Source organism: Schistocerca serialis, chromosome 4 (genome assembly GCF_023864345.2).
Source record: "Schistocerca serialis cubense isolate TAMUIC-IGC-003099 chromosome 4, iqSchSeri2.2, whole genome shotgun sequence".
Taxonomy (NCBI): Eukaryota; Metazoa; Arthropoda; class Insecta; order Orthoptera; family Acrididae; genus Schistocerca; species Schistocerca serialis.
This window is the reverse complement of record NC_064641.1, coordinates 172,942,519-172,954,825: the sequence shown is the minus strand read 5'-3', so window position 1 is coordinate 172,954,825 and position 12,307 is coordinate 172,942,519.

Below are 12,307 nucleotides of genomic sequence, written 5' to 3'. Positions count from 1 at the left end.
ATTTTACGTAAATCAACTACGCTATCAGTTTTAAAGTTATATTCTAATGTCTGGGATCACTAGCAGGAGGGTATTGGTAAGAGAGAACATAAAAACACACACTCCAAAGGCTACACAGTTCTGCACTTAAAACAGGCTATAATGTTAGATCACTTGAGTTTCCGACCTATCAGTCATGTGGAATGTAGCGCTGTTAATATTCCAATGTAAGAAATATATTTCTAACGCATGACGCCGGCCAGTGTGCCTGAGCGGTTTTAGGCGCTTCAGTCCGGAACCGCGCGACCACTACGGTCGCAGGTTCGAATCCTGCCTAGGGCATGGATGTATGTGATGTCCTTAGGTTAGTTAGGTTTAAGTAGTTCTAGGGGACTGATGACCACAGAAGCTAAGTCCCATAGTGCTCAGAGCCATTTGAACCATTTTTTTAACGCATGACATACATCCTTCTTGCAGGTTTCTCTACGATAAACTCTGGTAACAAACTGTAAAACAAAAAAACAGTGGCTCTGCGTGATACATGTGCTTTCCAGAGATGTATAACATCCACTGTTCACATCTGATCCCGGTTCAAAAATTATACTATGCTCACATCAGTCCTTTATGAAATGATCGTTAGTAACGGAGAATACCTCTTACAAGGAAACAGATAAACGCATAGCAGCAGCTTCCCACTAACCCAGCCGGACAGCGCAGTGTGTTAACGCGCTGCTTCCTTGACATGGGGAGGCGAGCTTGCTCCGGATCGACGAGGGCTGCTAAGCCGCTCAACCTGGACGTGGTTTTTAAGCGGTTTCCCAAACCCAACAACGTGAATGCAGGGCTGGTGTCCATGTACCACCTGAGACACACGATAAGGAAATATTTAGAAAACGTTCTCACATGTTGACATGAGATTTACGCTAGACGCAGACTGATGGGGAACACAGATTCTGTCGGTGAAAGGTGGGGGGGGGGGGGGGGGGGGGGGGGAAGCTGGAGGCCGCAAGAAAGGCATCCGCCCACCTACTGACATTGTCAAAACCCATATAACAGTGTCGTCCCCATAGAGCAACGGGAAAAAGCAAGGAAGAAGAAGATGGAGTAGAATGTGAAATTCAACTGTTAAACAAGCTCAACAATCCGACACTGTCGATCTCTTTACTTGGAATCGGGCGATTCCTTATAAACTTAAGTGCAGTTGCGCTACTCTGTTAATGGTTTGGTATCCCTCTGACTGGTGTGATGCACCCCCGCAAGGGATCTTCTCCAGTACAACTTTTTCATCTCAGAGTTGCACTTACAACCAGCGTACTCAGCTATGTTTTACAATAGTTTTTACCATCCACAGTGCCCTCTAATATCACGGAAGTCAGTCTCTGGTGTCTTAACAGATGCCTTATCATCCTGTCTCTTCTTCTCGTCACTGTTTTCCGTATATTCCTTTCCTCGCCGATTCTGCTGGGAACCTCCTCATTTCCTACCTTACCAGTCCACCTAATTTTCAACATTCTCCTGTACCACCATATCTCAAATGCTTCTATTCTCTTCTGTCACGATTTACCACAGTCCATGTTTCACTGCCATATAGTGATGTGCTCCAAACGTACATCCTTAGCAGTTTCTCTCTCAAATTAAGGTCAATTCTTGATACTAGTAGACTTATTTTAGCCATTAATACCCTTTTTCCTTGTGCCAGTCTGTCCTTCTTGGTCAGTACGTCATACGTCTATTGTTTCCAAGGTAGTAGAATTTCTTCACTTCATCTACTTCATGGTCCCCAGTTGTGATGTTAAGATTATCACTGACATGATTTCTGCTACTCTTCGTTACTTTTGTCGTTCTTTATTTTACGCTCTACTCATATTCAATGCTCAGCAGAGGATTCCATTCTGAAACTCCTCTTTGCAGCTGTCGAGGAGAGGAACTTTATCAGTGATTCTTATCGTTGGTTTTCTTTCACCCTGAATTTTAAACCCAGTCCTCGACCTATCGTTTGTTTCTGTGATTCTTTCTTCGAAGGAAGGACGGAAGATTAGTCTTCAATGTCCCGTCGACAACGAGGTCTTTAGAGACGGAGCACAAGCCAGTATTACGAAAGGATGGGGAGACAAGTCGACCGTGCATTTCCCTGCAGTGATTTAGTGAAATCCCGGAAAAGTAAAATAGGATGGCGGGAGGCGCATTTGAACCGTCGTCCTTCCGAAAACAAGTTCAGTGTGCTAAGTACTGCGCCACCTCGCTCGGTGCTGCTTCTGCGATGCATAGACTGAATGATAAAAAAAATGGTTCAAATGGCTCTGAGCACTATGGGACTTAACTTCCGAGATCATCAGTCCCCTAGAACTTAGAACTACTTAAACCTAAATAACCTAAGGACATCACACACACCCATGCCCGAGGCAGGATTCGAACCTGCGATCGTAGCGGTCTCGAGGTTCCAGACTGTAGCGCCTAGAACCGCTCGGCCAATCCGGCCGGCCTGAATGATGAGGGAGAAAGTTTGCGTCCCTGTCTTACACCCTTTTTAGCACGAGGATTTCGTTCTTGGTCTTCCATTCTTATTGTTCCTTCTTGGTTGTTATACATATTGCTTACAACTATTTTCTTGAGAATGGCAATATTGTTCTATTTTGCATTATCGAACTCTTTTTTTTAATATGTGTACAAATCCTATGAACGTGTCTTGATTTTTTGCTTTACATTACCATTCGCAACGCCAGAACTGCCCCTCTTGTGCCTTTACCATCCCTAGAACAGAACTGATCTTTACCTATCTTCAACTTTTTTCATTCTTCTGTACATTTTGCGATCTGAGGCGACTAGTCACAGTCCGCGCGGCTCCCTCCCCCCCCGCCCCCCCCCCCCCCCCCCCCCCCCCGGTTTGGGTCATCCCTCGGGCATGGGCGTGGGTGTCTGTGTCCTCTTTAGAGTAAGTTAGTTTGATTAAATAGATGGTAATTGTAGGGACCGATGACCTCAGCGCTTTGGTCCCATAAGACCTTACCACAAACTTCCAAAAATTTTTCTGTTCATTATTCTTGTCAGCGTGCCGATTAGACGTTTGTTGCGTTATGTTGTAATTTTAATAGCCAGCGGTGTATTGTCAATAGCCGTTGCTAATAACTGAAGTCGAAGGGATGGCTGTAAGAAAGAATGGCAGACAGGCAAAGCAGCGACTGTATGAGGCAGATCGTTGATGATGTGGTATTTGGTGTCGTCCGAAGATCGAGGTGCAGAGGCGAGATTGTTACTTCACGATGGAGCCGTAAGTGCACATTCTCGCTGCCAGAACCAACGGCGAATGGGAAACGGTGATGTAGACCCTCCCAGAAGAGTTTCCATCTGCCACCGCATCAGCTCGCTTGCTTACAAATGAGCGCACTGCTTCTCAGCCCAGTCTGCAATCATCGCCCAAGACGACAGCTGTGCGACAGTTGTGTTAGACAGAACTGTAGATAAACGTGTATCGTCTATTATACTATTATGACGAGAATCAAGGAGCAATTAGTACAGGAGTTAGGGGAATATCAGGGAGGTTTCAGACCATGGAGAAGCTGTGCAGAGCTGATAATTAGTTTAAAATTGATTATGGCATACTACAAGAAACGGAACAAACCTCTGGCAATAACATTTGTAGATTTTAAAAAGGCATATGACTGTCTCCATAGACCTTCAGTATTAAAAATTTTAAGAAATCTAGGACGCCATCCAAAACTAATTAAAATAATAGAACTCACTCTAACCAACACCAAATCAAAAGTGAAGTTTAGAGGAGAAATTTCGGAATCATTCCTCATAAAAATGGGCTTAAGACAAGGTGACTGCCTATCACCATTACTGTTCAACTGTGCACTGGAATACATAATGAGAGAATGGTACAAGGACAATTCAAAGATGATAAGAATTGGAAGTGCAAAAGATGATATTAGCTTAAACTGCTTGGGATTCGCTGATGATCTTGCTCTCCTAGCCAACACCGTTCAAGAAGCCAGGCAACAAGTGAAATCACTATAAGAAACAGCAGAGAAAGTAGGCCTTAGAATATCATTTGAAAAAACATAGATTATAACTGATCCACCATTTGCAAACAAAATTACAATAGGAGAACAGGAAATCAAAATTGTTGATAAATTTAAATACTTAGGCGAAATAATAACATACAATCTAAATAAGAAGCCATCATGGCAGAATAAAACAAAAAAAACTGAACTACGCAAATTACATTACCAAAACTACATACAACAAAAAAAGTCTATCTATAGATGCAAAATTAAAACACTATAAAACAGTTACACAACCAGAAATAACTTATGCAGCTGAAACTATCTTCAAAACAACTAATACAGCAGAAATTGACAGAATACTAAAAATAGAAAGAAGAATAATTAGGACATGTATAAATAAACAGTATAAAATAAGTGGACATTGGAGAATAGCATCAAATGAAACAGTATATAATAAAATAGGACCAGTCATGAGAACGATCAGGAAGAAACGCATCTCATTCTTTGGACATCTGATGAGAACTCTAGAAAACAGAATTAGTAAAAAAATAATACAAAAATTGTGGAATAGCAAGAGCGACATTAAATGGATCACAGAAATTAAGGAAGATATAAAAGAACAAATTATAGTAGATGACCTAAAAAACAAGACAGAGAAAACCAGAATACTGCAAGACCCGCAAACCAGACAAACGAAAATCAATAAAAGGAGTACAGGAAGAGTGGTCTCAGATGAAGAAAGAAAGAAAATATCTGAAAGAGTGAAGAAATATTGGGCAGACAGAAGAGCAAAACACCTTTCATATAAGAATAGACGCTAATAATTATATTGCTTAAATATCATATTAAGTTATTGTTGAGCCAAATTGTATCCCTGTGTAACAACTTTTTACAACTTTGTATTTTTGACTAGAGTGGTCCAATGAAGGCCATAAAATAAATAATAATAATAATAATTAAAGAAGAACTCAAAGAAAAATGTAGACAAAGACTAACAAAAATACTGAAAACAGAATTGACAGCAAGAAACAAGACAAAAGCTGTAAATACCTTTGCTATACCAATATTGACCTACTCATTTGGAGAAGTGAAATGGAGTAACATAGACCTAGAAGCACTCAATACACTTACACGATCACAATGCCACAAATATAGAATACATCACATACATTCAGCAACAGAAAGACTCACATTAAGCAGAAAGGAAGGAGGAAGGGGATTTATCGACATAAAAAACTTACATTATGGACAGGTAGACAATTTAAGAAAATTATTTCTAGAACGAGCAGAAACTAGCAAAATACACAACGCAATCACTCATATAAATACATCGGCTACACCATTGCAATTTCATAACCACTTCTACAACCCTTTAGATCACATAACATCAACAGATACGAAGAAAGTAAATTGGAAAAAGAAAACACTACATGGCAAGCACCCGCATCATCTATCACAGCCACACATCGATCAAGACGCATCCAACACATGGTTAAGAAAAGGCAATATATACATTGAGACGGAAGGATTCATGATTGCAATTCAGGATCAAACAATAAACACCAGATATGACAGCAAGCATATTATATAAGATCCCAATACCACAACAGATAAATGCAGACTTTGCAAACAACAAATAGAAACAGTAGATCACATCACAAGCGGATGTACAATACTAGCAAATACAGAATACCCCAGAAGACATGACAATGTAGCAAAAATAATACATCAACTTGCATACAACATAAACTAATAAAACAACACGTTCCCACATACAAGTATGCACCACAAAATATACTGGAGAATGATGAATACAAATTATATTGGAACGGAACCATTATAACAGATAAAACAACACCACATAACAAACCTGACATCATACTCACCAATAAAAAGAAGAAATTAACACCACTAATCGAAATATCCATACCCAATACAACAAATATACTGACGAAAACAGGAGAAAAAATTGAAAAATACATCCAACTGGCTGAGGAAGTCAAAGACATGTAGCATCAGGATAAAGTTGACATCATACCAATTATACTATCAACTACAGGAGTCATACCACACAATATCCACCAGTACATCAATGCAATACAGCTACAAAAATGGTTCAAATAGCTCTGAGCACTATGGGACTCAACTGCTGTGGTCATCAGTCCCCTAGAACTTAGAACTACTTAAACCTAACTAACCTAAGGACAACACACACATCCATGCCCGAGGCAGGATTCGAACCTGCGACCGTAGCAGTCGCACGGTTCCGGACTGCGCACCTAGAACCGCGAGACCACCGCGGCCGGTGCAATACAGCTACATCCAAACGTATATATACAACTACAGAAATCTGTAATTATTGATACATGTTCAATTACCCGAAACTTCCTAAATGCAATGTAACATATACCGTACAGTTAAAAGGAAGTCACGCTTGATCAAGGTCCGCGTCACTTTCCATTTTTAACGAGACATAACGTCTGAGACAGGAAAGATAAATAATAATAATACTATCTTGTCCAGTATCGGGTGATACGCTAATGTTCAGTCACAGAAATAAACAGTCATAACACGTCTGTGGACTGTGACAAAGCATTTCGTCTTGTCACTTTCGGCTTGACGACAAGTAGAATTAATTAACTGCCCCCTTACTGGTGCAGCACCGTTCACTGAGCACGGGACACCCCCACGACTCGCTACATCGCTGGCTCAAGTATACTCCCGGCGCAGCAGCACCACCTCCAGCTCGTTCTCCGGAGCGCCAGAGCTGCAGCGACCGGCGTCCGAGCCGAGGTCGGCCCAAGGTCGTCCGCCGCCGTTGCTGCAGAGGACGCAACGGACGCTGAGCAAGATGGCGAGGCGCGGCCGGCGACCTGGTCTCCAGCTGACGGGAACACCGAGAACAGGCTGCAAGCCGAACTGCTCCGAGACACCACAGTACCCGAGACCTTAGTGACGTAACTGTTTAGTTACGCATATCGATTGATTACTGTAGTGCTATATATACAATGATCAGCCAGGACATTATGACCACCTGCCTAATAGGCGGTACGTCCAGCTTTGGCAACGATAACAACGGTGTCGCATCGTGGCGCGGAGCTGTGAGGCCTTGGCAGGTCGCTGGAGGAAGCTAGCACCACATTCGCACGCACAAGTCACGTAATTTTTATGTATGGCAGTGCACCACTTACTGGGCCAGAATTGTTCGCAGTTTGAAGAACATTATGGACAATTGGAAGGAATGATTTGGCCACCTATACAGGGTGTTACAAAAGGGTACGGCCAAACTTTCAGGAAACATTCCTCACACACAAAGAAAGAAAATATGTTATGTGGACATGTGTCCGGAAACGCTTGCTTTCCATGTTAGAGCTCATTTTATTACTTCTCTTCAAATCACATTAATCATGGAATGGAAACACACAGCAACAGAACGTACCAGCGTGACTTCAGACACTTTGTTACAGGAAATGTTCAAAATGTCCTCCGTTGGAGAGGATACATGCATCCACCCTCCGTCGCATTGAATCCCTGATGCGCTGATGCCGCCCTGGAGAATGGCGTATTGTATCACAGCCGTCCACAATACGAGCACGAAGAGTCTCTACATTTGGTACCGGGGTTGCGTAGACAAGAGCTTTCAAATGCCCCCATAAATGAAAGTCAAGAGGGTTGAGGTCAGGAGAGCGTGGACGCCATGGAATTGGTCCGCCTCTACCAATCCGTCGGTCACCGAATCTGTTGTTGAGAAGCGTACGAACACTTCGACTGAAATGTGCACCAGAGCTCCATCGTGCATGAACCACATGTTGTGTCGTACTTGTAAAGCCACATGCTCTAGCAGCACAGGTAGAGTATCCCGTATGAAATCATGGTAACGTGCTCCATTGAGCGTAGGTGCAACGAAACTAAAATGAGCTCTAACATGGAAATTAAGCGTTTCCGGACACATGTCCACATAACATCTTTTCTTTATTTGTGTGTCAGGAATGTTAAGTTTGGCCGTACCTTTTTGTAACACCGTGTATAACCCGGTACGAGTCCCATGGATCATACAGGGGACATAATAGAGAGGTCAGTTGCTGCACCAGCAACACACTCGCAATATGGACGGCTATGAAACAGCATGGCTCAATATTTGTGCAGTGGACGTCCAACGACTTTTTGAGTTGTTGCACTGCGCCTCGGTAAAGGACATCCGACACGATATTAGGAGATATCCCTCTGTGTGTGTGTGTGTGTGTGTGTGTGTGTGTGTGTGTGTGTGTGTGTGTCTGTGTGTGTGTGTGGTGTGCGCGCTCGCGTGAGAGAGAGAGAGAGAGAGAGAGAGAGAGAGAGAGAGAGAGAGAGAAAGAGAGCTTCACAGCAAATTTAAACACAGCCAAAACCTCTCAGACAAACAGAAGCTAAACGATGTCAAAGATAGCGTAAGGAGGACTATGCGTGAAGCGTTCGGTGAATTCGAAAGTGAAATTCTATGTACCGACTGGACAGAAAATCCTAGGAAGTTCTGGTTTTACGTTAAATCAATAAGTGGATCGAAACAGCATATCCAGACACTCTGGGATGATAAGGGCATTGAAACAGAGGATGACACGCGTAAAGCTGAAGTACTAAACACCTTTTTCCAAAGCTGTTTCAGAGAGGAAGACCGCACTGCACTTCCTTCTCTAAATCCTCGTACGAACGAAAAAACGGCTGACATCGAAATAAGTGTCCAAGGAATAGAAAAGCAACTGAAATCACTCAACAGAGAAAAGTCCACTGGACTGGATACCAATTCGATTCTACATAGATTACGCAAAAGAACTTGCCCCCTTCTAACAGCCGTGTACCGCAAGTCTCTAGAGGAACGGAAGGTTCCAAATGATTGGAAAAGAGCACAGGTAGTTCCAGTTTTCAAGAAGGGCCGTCGAGCAGATGCGCAAAACTATAGGCCTATTCCCGGGAGGGAGGCAGTGAGCTCTGACGCCGAGACATCCCAGATGTGTTAAGTCGGGTTCAGATGTGGCGAGTTGGAGGGCTAGCACATCAGCTTAAACTCGCCACTATATTCCTCGAACGTCACACTCCTGGCCTTGTGATATGACGCATTATCTTGTTCAAAAATGCCACTGCCTTCGGGAAACATGGTCGTTGTGAAGTGGTATACATTGTCTGCAACCCGTGTGTAATACTCCTGGCCTTGATGACCTCCGCTCACCCATGGATACTCACGTGAATGCTTCCCAGACATAAGAGGCCGCCGCCAGTTTGTCTCCGTCGCGCAGTACAGGTGTCAAGGAGCTGATCCCCTGGAAGACGACGGATTCGCACCCTGCCATCGGCACGATGAAGAAGATATCCGGATTCATCAGATCATGCAACGCTCTGCCACTGCGCCAAAGTCCAGTGCCGATGGTCACATGCCCATTTCAGTCGTAGTTGCCGATGTCGTGGTGGTAACGTTGCACATGCGTGGGCGTCGACTATGGAGGAGCATCATTAGGAGTGTTCGGTGCACGGTGTGTTCAGCCACACTTGTACTCCGCCCACCATTAATGTCTGATATTATTTCCGCCTGTCCAGTTTCACCAGTGTGCCCAGCCTACGACGTGCGACATCTGTAATGAGGAGTGGCTCCCCGATCCCATGACGTGTGGACTTGGTTTCACCTTGGTTTTGCCAAGTGTTGAAGACACCACCACAGCATTCCTGGAACACCCGATAAGTCGTGTAGTTTTCGAAATGTTCGTGCCGAGCCACCGAGCTATCATAATTTGCCCGCAGTCAAACTCAGATAGTTCGCGCGCCGTCCCCATTCTACACACGGACAGCAAGCTCACTGATGCTACATGCACCTGGCGTGTGTCTGACTAGAAGTCATTCCTCACCAGTTGACGCTGCTATCGCCTGATAGTAGATCGGTGGGCAAACTGATCAGTAAAGCTTACCTGGGAAAAGGCACAAGATCTCTTAAATTTGGAACGTGACAGCAGAATTTCTCCGCTGTTGGTACCACGCGGAAGTAGTTGACGGCAGGCCAGTCGGTAGTGCTCGCACAAAGCGAGGATTACGGGAAAGGACATCCGTTTTTCCATGTTGTTGTTGTTGTGGTCTTCAGTCCAGAGACTGGTTTGATGCAGCTCTCCATGCTACTCTCTCCTGTGCAAGCTTCATCTCCCAGTACCTACTGCAACCTACATCCTTCTGAATCTGTTTAGTGTATTCATCTCTTGATCTCCCTCTACGAGTTTTTCCCTCCACGCTGCCTTCCAATACTAAATTGGTGATCCCTTGATGATGCCTCAGAATATGCCCTACCAACCGATCCCTTCTTCTAGTCAACTTGTGCCACAAATTCTGTTTTTCCATAGCCGAAAGAATTGTATGGCCTTGCTTCAGGTGGCGGCATCGTTAAGCTGGAGATACGAAGTGTGTTTCCAAAATGCATGAATACCCTGGAGAGTACCCTCGAGAGGTCTTGTGTGCAACTAGAATGGGCCACTTACTCCTCCACTTGAGAATGCGTGTTAGAGTACACAGTTTTCTGTACACAGCTTGGGAAAATAGCCAATCCTTGCTCAGAAAAATTATAAGCCAATGACGGCGAGAGCGTTATACAATGCCAGTCCCTAGCGAGTTTACGGATATACAGGATGGGACACCTAAAAGTGGCCCAGACGAGTGGACACGATTGGGCGTGGATTTGTGGCAGCATTAACGGAGGAGTAACAGACCTACAGTTAATTCCAATAGGATGGAGCAGCTGCCCGTACAGCCGGCCGAACCTTGGAGCACGTTTACACTATCTTCACGCCTAATAGAGCTGTTAGCAGAGGTCAGTCTGGTCGTGGCCACAGCTGACCACCAAGGTCACCTGATCTGTCAGTATGCCATTAGTTTGTGTGGGGGAGCCCTCACGTTTAACATGTATCGCAACAACCCTCCTAGTCTTCAAGAACTGTACAAGAACATTTCGGATGAGATTGCTGGACTCCAATTCGCCTTCAGCAGCTTGCTGACCAGGGCTCAGAAGTACCGAGAGACAAATGGTGATCACTTTCTATATCTGCTGTAGTCGGGTTAGTACTGTATTTCCTTTCCTCTGCTATGTTTCTTTGTAAAAAAGTTGGTTCAAATGGCTCTGAGCACTATGGGACTTAACATCTGAGGTCATCAGTCCCCTAGAACTTAGAACTACTTAAACCTAACTAACCTAAGGACATCACACACATCCATGCCCGAGGCAGGATTCGAACCTGCGGTAGCGCGGTTCCAGACTGAAGCGTCCAGAACCGCTCAGCCGTTTCTTTGTACCATGGAACTCTGTTCTCCGGCCACCTTTATTTGCCGCACCCTGTACTAAAACCACGTCTTGAGAAAATTCTGTGTTATTTTCCCGGTCTTTCGAAGGAAGCGTAGAATTCCTAGATCGTCTGTGTAACAAAAATTGCAAGTCCTCTCCTCTACGTTATAGCGTTCGGGAGCGGGTCGGAGTGCAAAAGACACGTCTCTGACGCCTGAAACTCGAGGTGTACGCCTTACGCCTGTAAGTGTTAGCTCCTCTTCGGTACTGATGAGACACACAAACACACACACACACACACACACACACACAAGAGAGAGAGAGAGAGAGACAGAGAGAGGGGGGAGAGAGAGAGAGAGAGAGAGAGAGAGAGAGAGAGAGAGAGAGAGATCCAGAAACATCCAGCTGCAGCTTTCCGTTATGCACGTGCGTTATTTTGAGTACATCTACATCTACATGATTACTCCGCAATTCACATTTAAGTGCTTGGCAGAGGGTTCATTGAACCACAATCATACTATCTCTCTACCATTCTACTCCTGAACAGCGCGCGGGAAAAACGAACACCTAAGCCTTTCTGTTCGAGCTCTGATTTCTCTTATTTTATTTTGATGATCATTCGTACCTATGTAGGTTGGGCTCAACAAAATATTATCGCATTCGGAAGAGAAAGTTGGTGACTGAAATTTCGTAAATAGATCTCGCCACGACGAAAAACGTCTTTGCGTTAATGACCTCCATCCTAACTCGCGTATCATATCTGCCACACTCTCTCCCCTATTACGTGATAATACAAAACGAACTGCCCTTTTTTGCACCCTTTCGATGTCCTCCGTCAATCCCACCTGGTAAGGATCCCACACCGCGCAGCAATATTCTAACAGAGGACGAACGAGTGTAGTGTAAGCTGTCTCTTTAGTGGACTTGTTGCATCTTCTAAATGTTGCATTTAGTCTTTACGCTGCTTTCTGCTCTGCATACCTCGCAAAGAAAAGTCCAAGGTTCGAGTCCCAGCCTGGCATACAGTTTTAAT